General features: G+C 44.2%; 1 protein-coding gene across 1 annotated transcript in view; it reads right to left on the bottom strand.

The window, feature by feature from the left end:
- PYGL (glycogen phosphorylase L) overlaps positions 1 to 15,576 on the bottom strand; it is a 99,671-nt gene that overhangs the window by 8,354 nt on the left and 75,741 nt on the right. Inside the window, exons 28-29 of the mRNA XM_060142712.1 lie at positions 13,432 to 13,503; positions 13,188 to 13,310 (exon numbers count right to left, since the gene is read on the bottom strand). The gene's annotated coding sequence lies outside the window, so the exon portion shown is untranslated. The remainder of the gene's footprint in view (positions 1 to 13,187; positions 13,311 to 13,431; positions 13,504 to 15,576) is intronic.

The raw sequence follows: 15,576 nt of genomic DNA, 5'->3' as shown, positions 1-15,576 counted from the left end.
CCAGCTGCACCTGACAGTGAAAGAAGCTGAAATCTTACTCTTCACTGGACATTACATCCAATTTCAAGCTTCTATTATCTTTTTTAAAAGCTATTAGAGAATGCTTAGTAAAGATTTTGTTTCTTTGAAGGTCAGCCTGTTATATTTGTAATTGGAGCACTTCATGGATTGGGTGTCTGGGAGATCTAAGTGCTTTTATCCATCCTACCATTGTTTAACATGATATTTATGTGTTTACTGAGTGTCTTGTAGCTTTAGAATGTGGATTTCTGGAGACTCAAGATCTTTTATGATGTGTGTAGCACCAAAGAGAATATGGATCCTTCAGTATCATCTCAAAACGGACTTTAATCTGGAGCTATAGAGTGGCACTCCTTTGGTATGTGTTTATCTGCAAATTATTCTTTGAACAGAATCAAACCTTCAGGGACTTCCCAGATGGCGCAGTGGTTAAGACTCCGCCCTCCCAATGCAGGGGGCCCGGGTTCCATCCCAGGTCAAGGAACTAGATCCTGCACGCTGCAGCTAAAGAGCCCTCATGCCGCAAAGGAGATTCTGCGTGCCGCAACTAAGACCCAGCGCAGCCAAATAAATAAATAGATAGATAAATAAATAGGTAAATAAATAAATATTAAGAAAAAAAAGAATCAAACCTTCAGCAAGCAAAACTCACAGCCCCCAACATTATGAACCTGCTGAATTGAAATGATACTAAAATCCTGGTTTGTTAATTTGGGGAGGATTATTATTTTAGAGTTATTATAAGTAAAGTATTTTCAAGCAAAAGGAGACTATTGGAGAAGGTGATACTTAAACATCATGTGATATTTAAAGCTGGCTTTGCAGTTTCCAAATCATCACCCAAGATGATAAATGTATGCATCAGTGCCTAACCCACACAATATCAAATTTTCTCATGTCCTATGACTCATCTGAGAGCTCTACGCAGTTGCCATCAATATCTCCTATCTTGTTACAAGACCTTGTCATCACCTAGAACTGCTTCACCTCTGAAATCTTGAACTTTGAAATTCCACTCTGACCTCAACTCTATACCCTTCCTTCCCCTCCACCTTCATCCCACCCATCTTCAGTCTTACCAAGGCATCGGCCTTCAATCTATCTGTACAACAGCCCCCAGCCCTCTTGGATTTAAGGACACTTTAGGGTACTCTCCTCATCAGATACAACCTCCCCACTCCCCTGATGTGCTGGCACAGCCAATCAACAAATCCTCAGTCTTGCATCCACCCATCTGTATGTTTTCTTTGGCCCCTGAGCATTACAAGAGAAGATCACATAATGCATAAATATGCAGTCAGGTGCGAACACAAATTTTGATTTCAAACCTCAACTGAGTGCACAAGACCATCTGGAGTTCTTTGATCATTCCTAGGTGGTTCCCTGTATAATCTACCTGATCTGAGACACGTAGGACTGGATAACATGAATTACAGACACTTAGAACGGCGTCAACTTCTTATTCAAAATATATAAAGTTCATTTTCTCCCCATGGATTTCATGTGAGCCAAAATTTCCCCATTTGTTTGTGTTTCCTCTTATTTTTGTTTTCTTTTGCATTTTACAAATCTCCTCTTGGAGTGATTAAAGAGTTTAGAGGAGTATTAAAGAGTTTCGGATGATCACAAAATATTTACTACAGAGCTGCTGTGTGCCAAACAGTGTTTTAGGTGCTGGGGATGCAGCAGTGAACAAAATAAACAACTCTGTCCTCATAGAGTCTATATTTTAGTAGCAAGGGACAGAAAACAAGCAAATCAGTAAAATTATACTATGTCAGAAAGTGGCAGGTGGGACTGCAGAGTCCTGGAGTGGTTGTGCAGGCTGGGAGGTACGCTACAGAAAGGCTGCTCTGTGCACGAGGGGCAAGCATGAGCCAGACTGCCTGGATTCAAATCCGAGGTCTGGCACTCACTACATGTGTGACCCTGGGCAAGTTACCTAACCTCTCTGTGACTCAGTTTCCCAGCCCATAAAATGAAGAATTTCATAGTGCAAACATCATAGGTTTGTTATGAGGATTAAAGAACTTAATACACACATAGCATTTCCCCTGGTAAGCACTGCATAATTGTCAATGATTTTATTTTATATAGTTGTCTCACCACTGCCCCTACCCTCACATTCACAGCCCGTGCACTAGAGGCAGAAATAGGTTCACCATGAAGGGAAAGCCCGTCACTTCCTGAGCCCTGAGAGAGGCCCTAGCAATGTGTTCATGTGGTGCTTTTGTCAAGTTTGCAAAAGTAAGGTATTTTAATAGCCATTGGTTAAGATGCTGTCTGTTTCCACATGTTCCCCTTGTGTCAGGTAGCCTGGAAGCAGCTGTCGGCATTTGGGGATCCAGTGGAGAGGAAGTTGAAGACATTAGTTTGGATTTAGTGGGGAACATCTATGTGGTTTGGTCGCTCCCATATTGATCTCAGTTATTGCTGTTCATCCTGGTGTAGAAGAAGCTCCCAGGATTCCTACCACCCGCTGTGCCATCTGTGCAAGCAGGACATGGTGACAGGAATGTGTCCCATTAGAGGCTGGCAGCAGGGGTGTGGGGATAGAGGGGGAAACAGGGTTTGAAATGTACAAAGCCAGAAGTTAGTCTGTGGAAAGTTCTTGTAATCCTCTTATATATAAAATAAGTAGAGGATTTGGTTCTCAGGACATAGTCAAAACAGAAGTTTTTCCCTGTCAGGAACATACTAGATAATGTGGCATTATTTAATTAGTAATGCACTGTTATGAACTGAATACTTGTCCCCCCTCAATTCATATGCTGAAGCCCTAACCCACAATGTGATCGTATTTGGAGATGGGGCCTCTGGGAGGTCATTAGATCTAGATGAGGTCATGAGGATGGGGCCCTCATGATGGAATTAGTGACCTTATAAGAAGATACCAGGGAGCTTGCTTTCTTTCTCTCAGCCATGTGAGGACACAGCAAGTAGGCAGTCATCTGCAAACCAGGGAGAGGCCTCTCACCAGAACTCAACTATGCTAGTACCTGATCTCAGAATTCCCAGCCTCCAGAACTGTGAGAAATAAACGTCTATTCTTTAAGCCACTAGGTCTATGGTATTTTGTTATAGTAGCCTGAGTCAGCTAAAACATACATTACGCAGGTGTTTTTTTTTCTTTTTTAATGGGAATTCGGTTAGATAAAATTATAATTCCTGAATTTGCAGAGCAGAATCCTATAGCAGTACTACAAACAGCAGGTAAGTCTGTGTGTGAAGATGCAAGCTTTACGTATCCCACCAGTCAATATTAAAAAAACAAATTCAACCAACCACAGTAGAAGAAATATCGAATTATCCTTCTACTCTCTCTTTAGGAAATATTACACAAGTATTGTCATAGAGATGAGCAGAGTTTATAGCCAAATATATAGGCGAAAAGAGTATTGCAGAAGTGTGCCAGTTGATAACTATAAACCATATTGTTTTCTGAATTTTATAGGGTTTGTGGTATTTGTCTGTTTCTTAAAAATGTATAATTTGTGTGATTTCTTTCCTCGTTCTAAATAAATGTTTACTTTGTCCCTACTTTTGATTTGGTGAATTTTGTGTTCTTCTTCGTAAACAGGCCCTCCCCACAAACTGCACACATTTCAGTTCCACAAGCCGTGGATCCACTTCTGTCTGGAGGAAAGAGGAATGAGGGAGTGCCTTTGTTTCTTCTCATCTCATCCAGACTCAGCTGTACGTTCTGTTATAGTCAATATCTCCTCTCATGGAAGAGGAACAGATGGCCCTTCTCCTTCCATCCACCTGTGCCCTCATGGCCCCTGGTCTCCTCCCCCCCCCACCACCTTGGGATTCTGTCTCTCCACTGACCTCCCCACGCTTGGATGGCCAAGCTCTTCCTCTCCACTGGGTCTTCCCTGTCAGACCAGAGACATGCTCAAAAATGTCATCCCTTGATTCTGGCCACACCACTCCCTGCCTACCTCTTTCTCAGAGGCTTCCCAATTCCTCCCCCTATTCCCCCCCTCCAACTAAATGTCTTGAAAGAGAAGCCCATATATATGGCTCCTACATCCTCATTCCTCAATTCTCTGAGATCTGGCTCCTCGCAGCTTTGGGGTACTGTCCCATAGAGTCACCACTGCCTGACTCTGTGGCCTCTGAATAGTCTGAGTCCAATTTGGCCTCTTGCTGCGTCTGACAATTTGACACAACTCTCTCCTGCATCCTTTCTGCCCTGGCTCCTCAAGTCAGTTCTCCTCCCTCCATTCTGACCACTTGACCTTGCTCTCTTTCGCCACCCCCTCTCCCTCCTCAGTTCCTGTAGATACTGCCTTACACATAATCTGCCTGGATATGCTTGTTTATTCTTTTTTTTTCTTTTCATGTTGAGTTCTTTCTCTTCTTTTGGCTATTCAATCATAGTAGTTGAGAGGGATATGCGTGCTTATTTTGTAATGAGTCTACGCCATTGATTCTGAAATGAGTCTGTTCCCATGGTTACTCCTGAACTCTGTAGCCATATTTCCCACTCTCCACCTGACAGCTCCAACTGCTTGTACTATGGGCTTCTCATACCCAGCATCTTCACAAATGAAAACTTTCATCATTATCCTCTCCAAACATCTCCTCCCTCCTTGTTCTTTGTGGTGGGAGGTGTCACCATCAATCACCCAGTCACTCAGCCAGGTATTCTTTTTTTGCCGTACGCAGGCCTCTCACTGTTGTGGCCTCTCCCATTGCAGAGCACAGGCTCCGGACGCACAGGCTCAGCGGCCATAGCTCACGGGCCCAGCTGCTCCGCGGCATGTGGGACCTTCCCGGACCAGGGCACGAACTCGTGTCCCCTGCATCGGCAGGTGGACTCTCAACCACCGCGCCACCAGGGAAGCCCAAGCCAGGTATTCTTGGAGTCTCCTTGTTTTCCTCCTTCCCCCTCACTCCTCCTCTTTGATCATTAACAAGCATTATTTATTTTAGCTTTAAGTCAGGTGTTCTTAAAACTTTTTCATCATTAAACCTCTTGGCAATATGGTAAAGACTTTGGATTGCTCCTCAGAGTAATGCTTTTTAATGCATAACCAAAAGGCAAAGTGAGGAAGAAAACAAAGCTGGAGGCATAACCCTTCCAGACTTCAGACTATAGTAAAAAGTTACAGTAATCAAAACAGTGTGGTATTGGCACAAAAACAGACATATAGATTACTGGGACAGAATAGAGAACCCAGGGCTTCCCTGGTGGCGCAGTCCTGCACTGTTGGTGGAATGTAAACTGGTGCAACCACTATGGAAAATAGTATGGAGAAGAGATGGTAGGGAAGATGGTGGAAGAGTAAGACGCGGAGATCACCTTCCTCCCCACAGATACACCAGAAATACATCTACACGTGGAACAACTCCTACAGAACACCTACTGAACGCTGGCAGAAGACCTCAGACCTCCCAAAAGGCAAGAAAGTCCACACGTACCTGGGTAGGGCAAAAGAAAAAATAAAGAGAGACAAAAGGATAGGGACGGGACCTGCACCAGTGGGAGGGAGCTGTGAAGGAGGAAAGGTTTCCACACACTAGAAAGCCCCTTCGCGGGCGGAGACTGCGGGTGGCTGAGGGGGAAGCTTCGGAGCCGCGGAGGAGAGTACAGCAACGGGGTGCGGAGGGCAAAGCGGAGAGATTCCCGCACAGAGGATCGGTGCCGACCAGCACTCACCAGCCCGAGAGGCTTGTCTGCTCACCCGCCAGGGTGGGCGGGGCTGTGAGCTGAGGCTCGGGCTTCGGTCAGAGCACAGGGAGAGGACTGGGGTTGGCAGCGTGAACACAGCCTGCAGGGGGTTAGTGCACCACGGCTAGCCGGGAGGGAGTCCGGGGAAAAGTCTGGACCTGCCAAAGAGGCAAGAGACTTTTTCTTCCCTCTTTGTTTCCTGGTGCATGAGGAGAGGGGATTAAGAGCACTGCTTAAAGGAGCTCCAGAGACGGGCGCGGACCCCAGAGACGGGCATGAGATGCTAAGGCTGCTGCTGCCGCCACCAAGAAGGCTGTGTGCGAGCACAGGTCACTCTCCACACCTCCCCTCCCGGGAGCCTGTGCAGCCCGCCACTGCCATGGTCCTGGGATCCAGGGACAACTTCCCCGGGAGAACGCACGGCGCGCCTCAGGCTGGTGCAACGTCATGCCGGCCTCTGCCGCCGCAGGCTCACCCCGCAGTCCGTGCCCCTCCCTCCCCCTGGCCTGAGTGAGCCAGAGCCCCCAAAGGAGCTGTTCCTTTAACCCCGTCCTGTCTGAGCGAAGAACAGACACCCTCCAGCGACCTACACGCAGAGGTGGGGCCAAATCCAAAGTTGAGCCCTGGGAGCTGTGAGAACAAAGAAGAGAAAGGGAAATCTCTCCCAGCAGCCTCAGAAGCAGCGGATTAAAGCTCCACAATCAACTTGATGTACCCTGCATCTGTGGAATACATGAATATACAACGAATCATCCCAAATTGAGGAGGTGGACTTTGAGAGTAAGATTTATGAATTTTTCCCCTTTTCTTCTTTTTGTGAGTGTGCATGTGTATGCTTCTGTGTGAGATTCTGTCTGTATAGGTTTGCTTCCACCATTTGTCCTAGGGTTTTATCCGTCCTTTTTATTTTTTTTCCTTCAAATTTTTTTTTTGGTTTTTCTTAATAATTATTTTTTATTTTAATAACTTTATTTTATCTTACTTTATTTTATTTTACTTTATCTTCTTTCTTTCTTTCCTTCCTTCCCTCCCTCCCCCTCCCTCCCTCCTTTCTTTCTTTCTTTCTTACTTACTTACTACTTACTATTTTTTCTCCCTTTTATTCTGAGCCGTGTGGATGAAAGGTACTGCAGCCAGGAGTGAGTGCTGTGCCTCTGAAGTGGGAGAGACAATTTCAGGACACTGGTCCACAAGAGACCTCCCAGCTCCACATAATATCAAACAGCGAAAATCTCCCAGAGATCTCCATCTCAACACCAACACCCAGCTTCACTCAACGACCAGCAAGCTACAGTGCTGGACACCATATGCCAAACAACTAGCAAGACAGGAACACAACCCCACCCATTAGCAGAGAGGCTGCCTAAAATCATAGTAAGTCCACAGGCACCCCAAAACACACCACCAGACGTGGACCTGCCCACCAGAAAGACAAGATCCAGCCTCATCTACCAGAACACAGGCATTAGTCCCCTCCACCAGGAAGCCTACACAACCCACTGAACCAACTTTAGCCACTGGGGACAGACACCAAAAACAATGGGAACTATGAACCTGCAGCCTGCAAAAAGGAGACCCCCAAACACAGTAAGATAAGCAAAATGAGAAGACAGAAAAACACACAGCAGATGAAGGAGCAAGATAAAAACCCACCAGACCTAACAAATGAAGAGGAAATAGGCAGTCTACCTGAAAAAGAATTTAGAATAATGATAGTAAAGATGATCCAAAATCTTGGAAATAGAATAGACAAAATGCAAGAAACATTTAAGAAGGACCTAGAAGAACTAAAGATGAAACAAGCAATGATGAACAACACAGTAAATGAAATTAAAAATACTCTAGATGGGATCAATAGCAGAATAATTGAGGCAGAAGAACGGATAAGTGACCTGGAAGATAAAATAGTGGAAATAACTACCGCAGAGCAAAATAAAGAATGAAAAGAACTGAAGACAGTCTCAGAGACCTCTGGGACAACATTAAATGCACCAACATTCGATAGGGGTTCCAGAAGAAGAAGAGAAAAAGAAAGAGACTGAGAAAATATTTGAAGAGATTATAGTTGAAAACTTCCCTAATATGGGAAAGGAAATAGTTAATTAAGTCCAGGAAGTACAGAGAGTCCCATACAGGATAAATCCAAGGAGAAATACGCCAAGACACATCTTAATCAAACTGTCAAAAATTAAATACAAAGAAAACATATTAAAAGCAGCAAGGGAAAAACAACCAATAACACACAAGGGAATCCCCATAAGGTTAACAGCTGATCTTTCAGCAGAAACTCTGCAAGCCAGAAGGCAGTGGCAGGACATATTTAAAGTGATGAAGGAGAAAAACCTACAACCAAGATGACTCTACCCAGCAAGGATCTCATTCAGATTTGATGGAGAAATTAAAACCTTTACAGACAAGGAAAAGCTGAGAGAGCTCAGCACCACCAAGCCAGCTTTACAACAAATGCTAAAGGAACTTCTCTAGGCAAGAAACACAAGAGAAGGAAAAGACCTACAATAACAAACCCAAACAATTAAGAAAATGGGAATAGGAACATACATATCGATAATTACCTTAAATGTAAATGGACCAAATGCTCCCACCAAAAGACACAGATTGGCTGAATGGATACAAAAACAATACCCATATATATGTTGTCTGCAAGAGACCCACTTCAGACCTAGAGACACATACAGACAGAAAGTAAGGGGATGGAAAAAGATATGCCATGCAAATGGAAACCAAAAGAAAGCCGGAGTAGCAATTCTCATATCAGACAAAATAGGCTTTAAAATAAAGACTATCAGGAGAAACAAAAAAAGACACTACATAATGATCAAGGGATCGATCCAAGAAGAAGATATAACAATTGTAAATATTTATGCACCCAACATAGGAGCACCTCAATACATAAGGCAAATACCAACAGCCATAAAAGGGGAAATTGACAGTAACACATTCATAGTAGGGGACTTCAACACCCCACTTTCACCAATGGACAGATCATCCAAAATGAAAATAAATAAGGAAACACAAGCTTTTTTTTTTTTTTGCGGTACATGGGCCTCTCACTGCTGTGGCCTCTCCCGTTGCGGAGCACAGGCTCAGTGGCCATGGCTCACGGGTCCAGCCGCTCCGCGGCATGTGGGATCTTCCCGGACCGGGGCACAAACCCGTGTCCCCCGCATCGGCAGGCGGACTCTCAACCACTACGCCACCAGAGAAGCCCTGAAACACAAGCTTTAAATGATACATTAAACAAGATGGACTTAATTGATATTTATAGGACATTCCATCCAAAAACAACAGAATACACATTTTTCTCAAGTGCTCATGGAACATTCTCCAGGATAGATCATATCTTGGGTCACAAATCAAGCCTTGGAAAATTTAAGAAAATTGAAATTGTATCAAGTATCTTTTCCAACCACAACGCTATGAGACTAGATATCAATTATAGGAAAAGATCTGTAAAAAATACAAACACATGGAGGATAAAAAATACACTACTTAGTAACAAAGTGATCACTGAGGAAATCAAAGAGGAAATCAAAAAATACCTAGAAACAAATGACAATGGAGAAACGACGACCCAAAACCTATGGGATGCAGCAAAAGCAGTTCTAAGAGGGAAGTTTATAGCAATACAATCCTACCTTAAGAAACAGGAAACATCTCAAATAAACAACCTAACCTTGCACCTAAAGCAATTAGAGAAAGAAGAACAAAAAAACCCCAAAGTTAGCAGAAGGAAAGAAATCATAAAAATCAGATCAGAAATAAATGAAAAAGAAATGAAGGAAATGAGAGCAAAGATCAATAAAACTAAAAGCTGGTTCTTTGAGAAGATAAACAAAATTGATAAACCATTAGCCAGACTCATCAAGAAAAAAAGGGAGAAGACTCAAATCAATAGAATTAGAAATGAAAAAGGAGAAGTAACAACTGACACTGCAAAAATACAAAAGATCACGAGAGAGTACTACAAGCAACTGTATGCCAATAAAATGGACAACCAGGAAGAAATGGACAAATTCTTAGAAAAGCACAGCCTGCCAAGACTGAATCAGGAAGAAATAGAAAATATGAACAGACCAATCACAAGCACTGAAATTGAAACTGTGATTAAAAATCTTCCAACAAACAAAAGCCCAGGAACACATGGCTTCACAGGTGAATTCTACCAAACATTTAGAGAAGAGCTAACACCTATCCTTCTCAAACTCTTCCAAAATATAGCAGAGGGAGGAACACTCCCAAACTCATTCTACCAGGCCACCATCACCTTGATACAAAAACCAGACAAGGATGTCACAAAGAAAGAAAACTACAGGTCAATATCACTGATGAACATAGATGCAAAAATCCTCAACAAAATACTAGCAAACAGAATCCAACAGCACATTAAAAGGATCATACACCATGATCAAGTGGGGTTTATTCCAGGAATGCAAGGATTCTTCAATATATGCAAATCAGTCAACGTGATACACCATATTAACAAATTGAAGGAGAAAAACCATATGATCATCTCAATAGATTCAGAGAAAGCTTTTGACAAAATTCAACACCCATTTATGATAAAAACCCTGCAGAAAGTAGGCATAGAGGGAACTTTCCTCAACATAATAAAGGCCATATATGACAAATCCACAGCCAACATCGTCCTCAATGGTGAAAAACTGAAAGCATTTCCGCTAAGATCAGGAACAAGACAAGGTTGCCTACTCTCACCACTCTTATTCAACATAGTTTTAGAAGTTTTAGCCACAGCAATCAGAGAAGAAAAGGAAATAAAAGGAATCCAAATCAGAAAAGAAGAAGTAAAGCTGTTACTGTTTGCAGTTGACATGATACTATACATAGAGAATCCTAAAGATGCTACCAGAAAACTACTAGAGCTAATCAATGAATTCGGTAAAGTAGCAGGATACAAAATTAATGCACAGAAATCTCTGGCATTCCTATACACTAATGATGAAAAATCTGAAAGTGAAATCAAGAAAACACTCCCATTTACCACTGCAACAAAAAGAATAAAATACCTAGGAATAAACCTACCTAAGGAGACAAAAGACCTGTATGCAGAAAATTATAAGACACTGATGAAAGAAATTAAAGATGATACAAATAGATGGAGAGATATACCATGTTCTTGGATTGGAAGAATCAACATTGTGAAAATGACTATACTACCCAAAGCAATCTACAGATTCAATGCAATCCCTATCAAACTACCACTGGCATTTTTCACAGAACTAGAACAAAAAATTTCACAATTTGTATGGAAACACGAAAGACCCCGAATAGCCAAAGCTATCTTGAGAACAAAAAACGGAGCTGGAGGAATCAGGCTCCCTGACTTCAGACTATACTACAAAGCTACAATAATCAAGACAGTATGGTACTGGCACAAAACCAGAAAGATAGATCAATGGAACAGGATAGAAAGCCCAGAGATAAACCCACACATATATGGTCACCTTATCTTTGATAAAGGAGGCAGAAATGTACAGTGGAGAAAGGACAGCCTCTTCAATAAGTGGTGCTGGGAAAACTGGACAGCTACGTGTAAAAGTATGAGATTAGATCACTCCCTAACACCATACACAAAAATAAGCTCAAAATGGATTAAAGACCTAAATGTAAGGCCAGAAACTATCAAACTCTTAGAGGAAAACATAGGCAGAACACTCTATGACATAAATCACAGCAAGATCCTTTTTGACCCACCTCCTAGAGAAATGGAAATAAAAACAAAAATAAACAAATGGGACCTAATGAAACTTCAAAGCTTTTGCACAGCAAAGGAAACCATAAAGAAGACCAAAAGACAACCCTCAGAATGGGAGAAAATATTTGCAAATGAAGCAACTGACAAAGGATTAATCTCCAAAATTTATAAGCAGTTCATGCAGCTCAATAACAGAAAAACAAACAACCCAATCCAGAAGAGCTAAATAGAGATTTCTCCAAAGAAGATATACAGACTGCCAACAAACACATGAAAGAATGCTCAACATCATTAATCATTAGAGAAATGCAAATCAAAACTACAATGAGATATCATCTCACACCAGTCAGAATGGCCATCATCAAAAAATCTAGAAACAATAAATGCTGGAGAGGGTGTGGAGAAAAGGGAACCCTCTTGCACTGCTGGTGGGAATGTGAATTGGTACAGCCACTATGGAGAACAGTATGGAGGTTCTTTAAAAAACTACAAATAGAACTACCATATGACCCAGCAATCCCACTACTGGGCATATACCCTGAGAAAACCATAATTCAAAAAGAGTCATGTAGCAAAATGGTCATTGCAGCTCTATTTACAATAGCCCGGAGATGGAAACAACCTAAGTGTCCATCACCGGATGAATGGATAAAGAAGATGTGGCACATATATACAATGGAATATTACTCAGCCATAAAAAGAAATGAAATTGAGCTATTTGTAATGAGGTGGATAGACCTAGAGTCTGTCATACAGAGTGAAGTAAGTCAGAAAGAGAAAGACAAATACCATATGCTAACACATATATATGGAATTTAAGAAAAAAAAATGTCATGAAGAACCTAGGGGTAAGACAGGAATAAAGACACAGACCTACCAGAGAATGGACTTGAGGATATGGGGAGGGGGAAGGGTAAGCTGTGACAAAGGGAGAGAGAGGCATGGACATATTTACACTACCAAACGTAAAATAGATAGCTAGTGGGAAGCAGCCGCATAGCACAGGGAGATCAGCTAGATGTTTTGTGACCACCTAGAGGGGTGGGATAGGGAGGGTGGGAGGGAGGGAGACGCAAGAGGGAAGAGATATGGGAACATATGTATATGTATAACTGATTCACTTTGTTATAAAGCAGAAACTAACACACCATTGTAAAGCAATTATACCCCAATAAAGATGTTAAAAAAATAAAAAAAATAAAACATAAAAAGGAAAAAAGAAAAGAAAAAAAAACCGTTGGCTATGGGGGCGGGGGCGGAGTTTAGGCTGTGGTGGGGAGTTGTGGAACTTAGGCAGGGGCGGGACGTCCGCCTCACTTCTTGAGTTACCCAAGGTTACCAAGGTTTAGAGGCGAGGGCTCTAGAGCCTCAGTTCAAATCCTGGCTCCAACGCCCTGCACTGCATGGCTTTTGAAAAATCCCTCCACCCTTCTGTGTCTCAGGGACCTCAGCTTTAAAATGGAGCCACAGGAGTACTTGCCCTGCAGGTTGTGAGACCTAAGTGATATACATGTGAAAGGTTCAGAGCAGGGCCACGGTGTACCTAAAAGCTCAATAGCAGAGGGACCTTGTTATTATTTCACTTTTCCTTCACGGGGAATATCCTTCCTCCTGTTCTCTGCTTCTCCAGCTGGTCCTTTAACACTCAGCTGGGGCATTTCCAGGTCCTGGAAAGTTTCACTACCAGGGCTGGACGGTGCTGGGCCCTGGGCTCTATGGCGCCCCCCGCCTGCTTGTCTCACCGAAACTCACCACTTGCCTTTGTTCTGGTCGAGAATGTGTGGTCCTCCCTGCAGGGACTGTGGCTCCTTCCCTTCTAACCCAGGAACTGTCTAGAGCCAGGCACAGGGAAGCTGTTCAGCAAGCGTTTGGAGGCTGAATGGATTAAAGAGCAAATACAAATCAAAGGACAAAGAGTTAAAGAAGAGCTGGCTCTCTTCCTCTCTCCTGACAATTTGCTTTTCAAAGTATTGTACAACACACAGACTTATCTTACTGTTTCTCTGAGTGATCCTGTCTGTGTTGAGACCTTTCCTGGCCAATTCTTGGGCCTGATAGCATCGAGTTTCTGAAAAAGAAAGAGAAAAAGTAGTGTATGGGTGGGAGGGGTGTGCGGAATGCTGGGTGGAGGAAGGAAGCCCTCAGCCTGCTCTCAGGAAATGGGTGTCTAGGGACACCAGAGCCGTTTAACACTCTTAACAAAGGGGACTTCAACAGGAGGAGCAAGAATTTAAGCATATTTTTAAGAACAGAAGAAAAAACCCTACTGGGTGGAGTCCTGCCTGAGGGCATGGCCAACAAGGCAACGGCCTTGACTGTAGAGAGAGCTGTCCTCATTCTTTTCTTTTTGAGCATTACAAAATAATTCACTTCTTGGGAAAAGATTAGACAATACAGAAGGGTAGAAAATAAGAACGCAAAACAGCCTCATCCCCCAGTCCTACTCCCCACAGGTAACCTCTGCTTCCGTGTAGATTTTAAAATACACACAGGGACACAGGCAGTCACACGTCTCTAGGGCTGCAACCATGCTCTAAAAAGCAGAATCGTAAAATAGGTCTAGATTTGCCCAGAGAGATACTGGATGGAAATACTGCAATAAACATGCTTTTTTGCCCCCGCTTCTAATAGTGGAAGAAAGAAACTATTGAAAATAGAACACATACAAGGAACCCTTTTTATCTGAGAAGGCTTGTGGTGTGGGAGCAGAGGGGAAGCAGGCTTTGGAGTTTGAGTCCAGGTTCTGCTCTTCCTGTTGGCTTCTCAGCAGGTGAGAACCAGGTGAAATGCCCCATACTCAGAGTAGTGAGAAGGGCCTGGCATCTCAGGATGCTCAAGAAAATGAGGCCGCCTTGCCTGGGCCTGAGATCATTTGGTTTAGTTCTTTTTAAGGTTTATTTATTATTTATTTTATTATTATTATTTTATTTTTGGCTGCATTGGGTCTTAGTTGCGGTATATGGGAATCTTTCATTGTGGCACGGACTTCTCTCTAGTTGTGGCTTGCGGGTTTTCTCTTCTCCAGTTGTGGTGAGCAGGCTCCAGTGCATGTGGGCTCAGTAATTGTGGCCCGCGATCTTAGTTGCCCTGCAGGCATGTGGGATCTTAGTTCCCTGACCAGGGATCGGACTGGCATCCCCTGCATTGCAAGGCGGATTCTTTACCACGGGACCACCAGGGAAGTCCCCATGGTTTGGTTTAGAAATGCCTGGATTGGAGATCCTCAGGGGAGGATGGAGGGCTGACTGCTGCAAGGCCGGGCTGGGGAGCAGGAATCTCAGCCCCCTGCAACCTCTTCCCCCCCTCCCCTTTAAAGCTACCATCACTCTTCCAACTTGTGACGGCCAAAGGCAAGGGGAAGCACAACACCTGTAGGCTTGGGCTTTGGAAAGCAGAAGCAACAGCTGCGCGAGGGGGAAGCCCCGGTGCAGGAGGGCAGCCCCGGCTGAGCCTAAAAATAAAACCCGGCCTGACAGCCTGCCAAAGGCCTCCTGTCGGGCACAGCGAGAGGGGCTGTCCTGGCGGCTCCTGGCCAGGCTGTGCTGGGGCCACGTGGGGAAGAGCCCAGACTCTCCTCTCCCCTCCCCCCTCCCCCCCCCCATTCCCCAACGCCGCCTTCGGGAAGACCAGCCTGCCCTCAGTAAACACTCCTGCAATCTCCGGCTTTGCTTATAGGCCTGTCTCACTGCTACCCCGTTTTGGGGTGTGATGGTGGATTGGCTGGGGTACCTTTGTTTACAAAATCTCCTTCCAGGTGTGAAAGCGAACCCGGTACTGATCCTTGTTCTTCTGGTTTCAGACAGACGGGGATGAAATGAACCTGTCCTTGGAGAAGAAGAGGAAGTGCCGCCGCGTCCCCCTACTTTAAAAGGAGCCCTTGGGCTTCCCTGGTGGCGCAGTGGTTGAGAGTCCGCCTGCCGATGCAGGGGACACGGGTTCGTGCCTCGGTCCGGGAAGATCCCACATGCCGCAGAGCGGCTGGGCCCGTGAGCCGTGGCCGCTGAGCCTGCGCGTCCGGAGCCTGTGCTCCGCAACGGGAGAGGCCACAACAATGAGAGGCCCGCGTACCAAAAAAAGAAAAAAAAGCCCTTGCCACCGGCTTGCTCTGCGACGTCAGCGCCAGGCCACAGTGGGCTCTCCA

This window comes from Lagenorhynchus albirostris, chromosome 1 (assembly GCF_949774975.1).
Source record: "Lagenorhynchus albirostris chromosome 1, mLagAlb1.1, whole genome shotgun sequence".
Lineage (NCBI taxonomy): Eukaryota > Metazoa > Chordata > Mammalia > Artiodactyla > Delphinidae > Lagenorhynchus > Lagenorhynchus albirostris.
This window is presented reverse-complemented; position numbering and strand designations above follow the sequence as displayed.